Genomic DNA, 10,319 nt, shown 5'->3' on the forward strand with positions numbered 1-10,319 from the left:
AATGCGTCGCCCGGGCCATATCACTACTAAATCCGGTGTGTCACAGATCTGTTCAAATCCAGAAGCCTACCCTCACCAGCAGACCACCCTGCTGAGATGAAAGGGTTATCACATGGAGGCTAGGGAGAGGTGTCCACCCACAGCCCAGTCTGGCAGACAGACACGCAAGGGAATGTCTGTTGGGAAGTGAGAAAAAGGGCTGGCTAACTCTGTGGGGTTCAAAACAGGAAGCACCCAACAATACCAGGAGAATGCCAGGGAAGGCTTCCCGGAGGAGGTGCTGCTTGAGGGGGCTTCTGTAGGATAAGTAGGAGTTCAACAGCCCACCTCCTCAACATCCTCAAGGACATTAAGTCAGGAGGCCTGTGAGTGAGTTTCAGCTCTGCCACATCCTAGCTGTGAATCCTAGGGTCACAGACAGGTGACCTCTCCAAGCCTCAGTCTCCCCATCTGTAAAAGGGGAAGGGGGCAAGAGGTCAGGCACGGTTCTTTCTAATGACTGTGCTGAGGTGGATGGTTCCTTCCCTAGGGAACGGGCCTTTGAGTGGGAATGCCAGACCTCGACCTCTGTCCCATCTAACAACGACTCTGCCAGGTCAGGCGTGCTCAGCCTCTGAGCCCATGCTCCCTGTCCCCTGCTACCCGTCCCAGTCCCGGCTTTCCGGGCACCTCCCATCCAGCTCACACTGAGAAGCGGAGTTTACGGAGGGAGGTTGGGGGCGGGGGTGGGATCCTCGGGTCAAATTCCTCTCCGCTCCTCACCAGTGACCTCCAAGTTCACTAGGGCTCCCCAGCCCCGTGCTCCCAGCGCCCACCTCCCCAGCCGACGATTTCCGCCCCCAACGCCTCCACTTCTGACGCTCCTCGCAACTCCACGGCAGCTGCAAGTTAACTTCCACGCGCCCTGGCGCCCGCCTGGGGGTCCCCGCGCGCCTGGGCGGGGTTGGGGACTCCGGAGGCGGGGACGCGCCGCCCTCCCCACCAGTCCCCCCGCCAACAGACGCTAAGCGTCTCCCAGGCGCTGGGTCCGAAGCGGGAAGCGTGGTAACGGGGACCCGGTGGGTGCCGCACCCCGCGGAAAGCGCTCGGGACGCCGAGCGGGTGCGGATCTCAGAACCGCCCGCCCGCGCCGCCTGCCTGCCTCCCAGATCCCAGCTCCCAGCCCCGGAGCCCGAGCAGTCGCGCCGGGCCCGGAGGCAGCCGCCAGGACGGAGGGCTGCCAGGCGCCCGAGGCCGACCCGCACGGCCCCGAGCCCGAGCCCCCGGCTGCAACCCGAGGCCACCCCCTGCCGCCCCAGGGCCACCTACCGTGGCGAGGCGCGGCGAGGCAGCCCCACGCACCCAGCGACTCCCGGCTCTTCAGCCGCCCCAGCCGGGGAAGGGGGAGGTACCCGCGCGGGGGCGGGGCCGCGGCGACGTGACGTAGGGGGCGGGCCCGATACGCGGCCCCGCCCCGCCCCATCCCCTCCGCTGCGCCTCGGGACCGCGAGGTGAGCAGAGGCTGGCCGGGGAGTTTACCGGAGGCTCGCCCCGGGAACCCCGCCCCGCCGCCCTGGAAGCCCCTGTCTGCTCGCTGGCTTACCCCTAGGACGGGCAGCTCACCACTTCTCCCGGACAGTTCTGTTTAAGAGAAGTTCTTTTCTGCCTGTAAGCAATGAAGTGGAATGATCGCCAAAAAGTGGTGTAAGAAAAGAAAAGTAGACCCGCAGCGGGGTGTATTTGTGCTACTGTTTGTGTAAAACACAGAAAAAATAAAGGGGTGGTCTGATGTATAGTCATACACACCAGTGGTTTTGGAGGGGGTTTTTGTGGATATACCACATTCTCTCCATTTATCAGGGATTTTGCCCTGACATCCCTCCACCACCACGACATTTGGCAATCTCTGAAGACATTTTTGGTTGTCATAACTGGGGAAGTGGAGAGGCGATACTGGCATCTAGTGAGTAGAGGCCTGGGATGCTGCTAAACATCCTGCGGTGCATAGGACACCCTTTCCACCCCCGGCCCTGCCACTACCCCCCCCAAAAAAACCCAGCAAAAAATGCCGAATAGCGTAAAGGTTGTGAAGCCCTGATATACACAAATGAAACAAATCTCCTGACTGATAAATCTCAGCACAGTCTAAGTTCTATAACCTTTCAGTGCTTCTGCTTCTTCATGTGTAAAATTGGAAAAATAATAGACCTATCTATGCATCGTACACTTGTGCATTGAATACCTAAAGAAAAGGTAGGGTAGGCATGCAGGCTTACTTTTCACTGTGAACTTTGGTTCTTTGTTCTCTTTTAACTTTCTATGTGCCATATGTATATATTATCTGTTTAAAATAAATTTCTGGGCCAGGTGCAGTGGCTCACACCTGTGATTCTAGCACTTTGGGAGGCGAGGTGGGCGGATCACTTGAGGCTAGGAGTTCAAGACCAGCCTGGCCAAAATGGTGAAACCTCGTTTCTAATAAAAATACGAAAATGACTTTGGGAGGCCAAGGTGGGTGGATCACATGAGGTCAGGAGTTCGAGACCAGCCAGGCCAACATGGCGAAACCCTGTCTCTACTAAAAATACAAAAATTAGCCGGGTGTGGTGGTACATGCCTGTAGTCCCAGCTACTCAGGAGGCTGAGACAGGAGAATCGCTTGAACCTGGGAGGCAAGGGTTGCAGTGAGCTGAGATTGCACTGCACTCCAGCCTGGGCAACAAGTGAGACTCTGTCTCAAAAAAAAAAAAAATGCAATCCCAGCACTTTGGGAGGCCGATGCGGGTGGATCACCAGGTCAGGAATCCAAGACCAGCCTGACCAATATGGTGAAACCCTGTTTCTACTAAAAATACAAAAATTAGCTGGGCATGGTGGTGCATGCCTGTAGTCCCAGCTACTCAGGAGGCTGAGGCAGAAGAATCGCTTGAACCCAGGAGGCGGAGGTTGCAGTGAGCCAAGATCGCACCACTGCACTCCCACCTGGGCGACAGAGTGAGACTGCGTCTCAAAAAAAAAAAAAAAAAAAAAAAATGAGCGGGGCATGGTGCTGCTCACCTGTAATTCCCCCTACTTGGGAGGCTGAGGCACGAGAATTGCTTGAACCCAGGAGGCAGAGGTTACAGTGAGTGTAGATCGCACCACTGCACTCCATCCTGGGTGAGTACACACACACACACACACATACACACACACACACACACACACACACACACACACACACACACACACACACAGATATTAAGTAATTTGCCCATGGCCAGCCACATGTTCATTCATTGGTCATTCATTAATTCATTCATGTGTCCAATAAATAGTTAGTGCTTGCCTTATGGAAAATGCTGGGACTGATAAAGCTGCCTCCATGGAGCCAGCCATTACTGGTCTGGAAACAATACAACAACATTACATAGTGTTTATTGCGTGCATGTTAGAGACTTCATATGACTGATTTGGTAGACACATAGATTAAACACCAGCAGGGTGTTTTATAATGTCCTTTTGTGGATGAAAAAAATGGAGATCAGAGGAAGAGGTCTGAATGGGGGCATTTGTTTAATAACATTCTAGCAATGGCATTTCCTGAGCTCTCTGTGCTAGGCACAGATTCAGCAGCTAACAGGGGGACAAAGGTCCAAGTTGGGGAAGCTAGATCCTTCAACAAGCCTTCACAGTAAAGTGAGCACCTGTAACTGATGAGGCAGGAGCAGCAGAGATTAACCTGGTCCAGGGAGGGAGGGCCAGGGGTGTGTATACATGCCAGAGGCATGGGTGGGGATCCTTGGAAGAGTGCACTGGTCACAGAATCCAGCAGGTGCAAAGGCCTAGCAGGAAGGAAGCGAGCGTGGGGCCTTGCATGAAGTGCAGAGTGGACAGGATGTGGTGGAGGTGAGAGAAGAGATCAGAGGTGTCTGCAGGGCTGGATGCTGCAGAGCTTTGTGGGCTGTGGGAAGGAGTCGGGGCTTTTCTCTTGCAGTGATGGATAGACAGGGAAGGTGTTCGACAGGGGAAGGGCATGGGGAGCCTGACTTTCTGCAAAGATCCCTCTGGTGCTGTGTGAAGAAGAAACAGGCAAAAACTGGTTTGGAGGGTGTTGAAATAATTCAGGAACCCAGAGAGGGGATGTGGGCATGGAGGGGGTGTTTTGGTTCCGGAGATGTTTGGAAGACAGAATTGGCAGATCTCAGTTGAGAGGCTAAGGAGGAGGATCAGAATGATCGTCTTGTTGTCTAGGTTGGGACTTCTCTCAGTACCCCTAGCTCAGTGAACCTTTCCAGGTCTCAATCTGTCTGTCACCTCCTTGAGGAAGGCTAACTGCCCCTCAGGACATCGTGGTGGACCAGACACCAGACTGTGCAGCCGAGGAATTTGATGTGACTTTGAAGGCAGACAAAATAATCCATTCCTCCTGTCTGCATCTTCAGCTGGGAACACCTAGAGCAGATACCTCTTCTGTCTTCCTCCCCAACCTATCTTCCCAGCATCTAGGCAAAACCCAGTACTTAAGAGGTCTTCAGGGTTGGGGGAGGGGGGAGGGATAGCATTGGGAGATATACCTAATGCTAGATGACGAGTTAGTGGGTGCAGCGCACCAGCATGGCACATGTATACATATGTGACTAACCTGCACAATGTGCACATGTACCCTAAAACTTAAAGTATAATAAAAAAAAAAGTTAAACATAAGGGAAAAAAATAAAAAATAAAAAATAAATGAAGTTGAAAACCTATTAAAAAAAAAGGTCTTCAGTCAATATTTATCAAAAGCAGGAGAATAGATGTAGCATAATACACATTGATCCAAAAATTCTTTCCAGCTCTGACATTCAAGAGAATGAGGTTGATGCTATGTCAATAATTACACTTTAGGCCAGGCTCAATGGCTCACTCCTGTAATCCCAGCACTTTGGGAGGCTGAAGAGGGAGGATAGCTTGAACCCAGGAGATTGAGACCAGCCTGGGCAACATGGTGAGACCTTGTCTCTACTTTTTTTTTTAATTAAAAAATTTTTAAAAACCACTTTATTTGTTTTTATTTCATTTATTTATTTTTTTGAGACAGAGTCTCATCTGTTGCCCAGGCTGGAGTACAGTGGTATGATCTCGGCTCACTGCAACCTCTGCCTCGTGGGTCCAAGCAGTCCTCCTGCTTCAGCCTGTTGAGTATCTGGGATTACAAGCATACGCCAATATGCCTGGCTAATTTTTGTATTTTGAGTAGAGATGGGATTTCTTCATGTTGGCCAGGCTCGTCTCCAACTCCTGACCTCAAGTGATCCACCTGCCTTGGACTCCCAAAGTGCTGGGATTACAGGTGTGAGCCACCATGCCCAACCACAAAAAACACTTTATTCAGGTGCTTGCTATGTGCTAAACACCTTGTAATTATTATATTCAAGCTGATCATTTACCCTTTCCAAGCTTTTGGTGTTTTATTATCATTACTCCCATTTTACAGATGTGGAAACAGAGGCTCCAGCAGGTAATTTGATTTGGCCAAGGATAATAGCCGGTACTTGTCAGAGCTGGAATGCAAACTCAGGTCTCTCTCACCCTTTCTAGTACACTGATAGAAGGCAGTGGCTCGGCAGTGGGCAGGAAGTAAAAGTAAGTGGGCAGGTTTTCTTCTCCGGCTGGAAGGGTGTAGTATTATTTTTCCTAGCTGGGGATCCAGGCTTCACAAAGCATTCGTTGATCCTAAGTATCTGACCCAGGCGATTGGCTGTCGTGGCAGTTTGGCTCTAACAAGGCTCATCTCTTTAGAACCTCTGCAGGGCACCCTGGAACCATGTCTTTTCCCCAGAGCCCAGTTGCTGTGTATCTATCAGCATCTCATGCTGGCACAAAAGCATTCAATGCCTCTGGGTGATCCTCCTGCCTCCACCCCACATATACACACTGCTGGCGTTGGGCTTATGCTCCGATGTCTAAAAGATTATGGGTTGCCTCTTGTCGATGAGAATGAGAGCCGCTCTCTCATAATCAAGATGCTTTGCCTTTCCAAGGCCTGAGACTCAAAGATTCACAAGCTGGGATCTATCTAGCTTTGAAACAATATGAAGTCCCCAATTTCCTCAGGCATTGTATTTTAAAGCCAGTGTTTAGGGACACTCCTGCTTGAACCCGGGAGGTGGAGGTTGTGGTGGGCTGAGATCGCGCCACTGCACTCCAGCCTGGGCGATAGAGTGAGACTCTAGCTAAAACAAAAAACAAAAAACAAAACAAACAAACAAAAAGCCAGCATTTAGAGCCAAACCCATGCAGTCAAAATTGCCTTGGAGAAGCCCCGAAAAGGCTGAAGGCAACATAGCCCCTTGGGAAGTCCAGCTTCACTGGTTTCCGTCAATATTAAACTTGGACTCATCATGATTTCTGGGGTTGAGCACCTGATGAAATGAAACCTTAGTTTTGGTTTGAAGGCAAAAGTGTGGCTTATCTTTAAGCTCTGAAATTATGCTCCAGGTGGTGAGATGCTCACGTTTTGAGAAATATGTTGAAACTAGGACCCATGGAAGGAACACCAGGTTTATGGTTCCTAAGTCACACTCACTCTCAGCCTTACTACATGTTATTTTCTTTAACTTGCTTCTTTTAGTCTCTATTCTTTATTTTTTGCTTATAATTTTATATGTCCTCCTTTGTTATTACAAGACATTTTGTTTATTCATAAATTCATTAGCAAACAATACATTAAATATAAAATGACTTTAATTGTTATTTTCTTCTGGTGTTTATTTTGCCAAGTGTACATATCTTGTTTCAGTGATGCTAATATGCACATTTTAAAATGCCTATGAGGCCAGGCGCAGTGGCTTACGTCTGTAATCCCAGCACTTTGGGAAGCCGAGGCAGGAGGATCAAGTAAGGTTGGGAGTTCGAGACCAGCCTGACCAACATGGAAAAACCCCCATCTCTACTAAAAATACAAAAAATTAGCCAGGCATGGTGGCGCATGCCTATAATCCCAGCTACTCGGGAGGCTGAGGCAGGAAAATTGCTTGAACCTGGGAGGCGGAGGTTGCAGTGAGCCAAGATCAGGCCATTGCACTCCAGCCTGGACAACAAGAGCAAAACTCTGTCTCAAAAAAATAAAAAAAAAAAATGCCTGTGAGATGAAAGTGATCCAGAAGACCTGGACTCTGTGTTTTGTTTTTAATTTTTTGTAGAGATGGGGTCTCCCTGTGTTGCCCAGACTGGTCTCAAACTCCTGGGCTCAAGTGATCCTCCCACCTCAGCCTCCCAAAGTGCTGGGATTGCAGGCGTGAGCCACCATGTGTGGCCTTGCTTTTGTTTTTAGAGACAGGGTCTTGCTCTGTTCCCCAGACTGGAGTGCAGTGGCACATTCATAGCTTACTGCTGCCTGGAACCCCTGGGCTCAAGGGATCCTCCTGCCTCAGCCTCTACAGTAGCTGGGACTACAGGCATGCACCACTGCACCCCGCTTATTTTTTATTTTTTGTAGAGGTAAGGTCTCACCATCTTGCCCAGGCTGATCTCAAATTCCTGGGCTCAAGTGATCCTCCCACCTTAGCCTTCCAAAATGCTGGGATTATAGGTATAAGCCACCATGCCAGGCCAGAATCTGGACCATCAATGCAAAGAGATTTTATTTTATTTTATTTTTGAGATGGAATCTTGTTCTGTCACCCAAGCTGACATGCAGTGGCACGATCTCACTGCAACCTCCACCTCCTGGGTTCAAGCTATTCTGCTGCCTCAACCTCCAGAGCAACTGGGATTACAGGTGTGCACCACCATGTCCGGCTAATTTTTTATATTTTTGATAGAGATGGGGCTTCACCATGTTGACCAGGCTGGTCTCAAACTCCTGACCTTAAGTAATCCACCTGCCTCGGGCTCCCAAAGTGCTGGGATTACAGGCATGAGCCACTGTGCCTGGCCGCAAAGAGGTTTTAGAACTGACTTAACTGATGAATTTCTAGTATGTTTACCTTTTATAGGACTTATCAGATTGATACACTGAAAAAAAATCTGTTAAGTCTAAATAAGTTGAAAATAATTCTTTCAATAAGTATAAAAATTCTGAGTGATCAGAAAACAATTGTGTTATGTTTTGATTGGTATTATTTCTCTTTTTCCTCCTGGAATTATAAAATCATAGTGCATCTTACCAACAATAGGAACTTGAAGGTAAAGAACTATGGAAGTCAATTTCAGGGGGCTCATATGACTGTGAAGATGGACTCCACTGCAGTAGAATTTTAGAGCTTTACTCACAGACCTTAAGAACTTAGAATGAAGATTCATGTGGCTTGGCTTGGAATCAGAGAATCACAGAAGCTTAGAGATAAATATCAGAACCTTAGAGAGTCATAGAACTTTGGAACCTCAGAATCTTGGGGCTGGATGGGTATTTGAGCTGTCGTTTTATAGAAGAGAAAAACAAGTCCCAAGGAATGGAAGCAATTTGCCTAGTTCTTTCCAACTTCTAACAGTACAGCAGGGTTAATACCCTTATATTCCCGATTTCTGTCCAGGAATCCTGGTCCGCAGACAGCCCTGTCTTCTAGTCCAAGATGCTGGCCAAGAGTGTTGAGGTGGGGAGAATGAAAGTGAGACGAGGGAAGGTGAGTGAGACCTGTGCAAGATTATGTGAGGTGGTGTCTCAACTTTGAAGCTCAGCAAAACCACAGGGTGGGGTGTCATGAGGCCCTATCTTTCTTGCCAGCTTTATCTCCTGACGTACAAGTGTATCCGTCCCACCCTGTGCTTCTGCCCACACAACCACCAAGCTAATGTTCCCACCTCAATAAGCTTCACTGGGGCCCACACAACTCTCTCAACCTCTATGCCTTTGTTCATGGTGCTCCAGGGCTGCCAAGTTCAGCTGTGCATGTTGGGCACAGCACAAGGGTATCACATTTACATGGTAGACGTCCCAGATTTATACCAATAATTTCTAACAGATGGCAGTAAAATGTCTTGAGGAAGAGGCATCTTTTTATCATTTGCACAAAGGTGTCATATGGGGTAGCGGGGACACTGCTGTTTGCTCTGCCTGGAATATCATCTCCCCTATTCTCCATCAAGCAAGCTCCTGCTCCATCTTTCAAGGCCCCCTTCAGATATTCCCTCCTCCAGGAAGATATTCATAGCAACCCCGACACCCCGTTCCACCAGGCTGTCTGCATAGATTAATGATTAATAACATCAATCAATATTAACTGTTGATATGGGAAACAATAGTGTCTGGCACAGATTTCCAAATGAGATGATTCTTGATGAACCCCAGCCCCAGGATTGAGTAACACTGAATCAGATACAAGAAAACGACGCTCTTTTCAACCTTTATTGATTAAATCAAGGAGGAAAAAGTCTCAGTTTGGTGCAAACATCTTTCACACTTTTCTTTTTTTTGTTGGTTTTTTTTCTTTCTTTCTTTCTTTTTTTTTTGAGGTGGAGTCTCACTCTGTTGCCCAGGCTGGAGTACAGTGGTGCGATCTTGGCTCACTGCAACCTCTGCCTCCCGGTTCAAGCGATTTTCCTGCCTCAGCCTCCCAAGTAGCTGGGATTACAGGCACCCGCCACCACAGCCAGCTAATTTTTTATATTTTTGTAGAGACGGGGTTTCACCATGTTGGCCAGGCTGGTCTCGAACTCCTGACCTCAAGTGATCTGCCTGCCTCGGCCTCCCGAAGTGCTGGCATTACAGGCGTGAGCCACCGCACCCGGCCCTCTTTCACACTTTTCAACAGTGGCTAATCTCCCATTTTGTCAAAGAGTGAGCAGGTTGCAGGCAGTGGTATCTGCTGGAAATGTGATACTTGGCCTTCTTTAAATTGTGTTTGATTTATTTATATGATTGCCTGCTTCCTTCCTTCCTTTCTCTCTCTCTCCTTTCCTTCCTTCTCTCTTTCTCTTTCTCGCTCGCTCTCTCTCTTTCTTTCTTTGACAGGATCTCACTCTGCTGCCCAGGCTGGAGTCCAGTGGCATGATCACGACTCACTGTAGCCTCAAATTCCCAAGCTAAAGCCTCAAGTGATCCTGCCACCTCAGTCTCCCGAATAGCTGGGATTACAGGTGCACGCCACCATGCTGGGTTAACTTTTGGAATTTTTGTAGAGATGGGGTTTTGCGATGTTGGCCAGGCTGGTCTCAAACTCCTGACTTCAGGTGATCTACCCACCTCAGCCTCCCAAAGTGTTGGGATTACAGGGGTGAGCCACCATGCCCAGCCTGTGTGATTGCTTTCTATGTATATGATGCTGATTTTCCACTTCTTGGAGCATTATAAGGATTTATTTACAAATCAGTGCATTTAAGGACAAAAAATAAGTCTATTTAAATAAAACTATGTCACAAGTAGACCGGGTGGCATG

General features: G+C 48.7%; 1 protein-coding gene across 2 annotated transcripts in view; it reads right to left on the bottom strand.

Annotated features, from left to right (window-relative positions):
* Positions 1–1,413, bottom strand: part of TPST2 (tyrosylprotein sulfotransferase 2) — a 65,317-nt gene extending 63,904 nt beyond the window's left edge. For both annotated transcript variants that reach the window (XR_002004093.3, XM_004063207.4), the window contains exon 1: positions 1,309–1,413. The gene's annotated coding sequence lies outside the window, so the exon portion shown is untranslated. The remainder of the gene's footprint in view (positions 1–1,308) is intronic.
* Positions 1,414–10,319: the final 8,906 nt, after the last annotated feature.

This window comes from Gorilla gorilla, chromosome 23 (assembly GCF_029281585.2).
Source record: "Gorilla gorilla gorilla isolate KB3781 chromosome 23, NHGRI_mGorGor1-v2.1_pri, whole genome shotgun sequence".
NCBI classification, from domain to species: domain Eukaryota; kingdom Metazoa; phylum Chordata; class Mammalia; order Primates; family Hominidae; genus Gorilla; species Gorilla gorilla.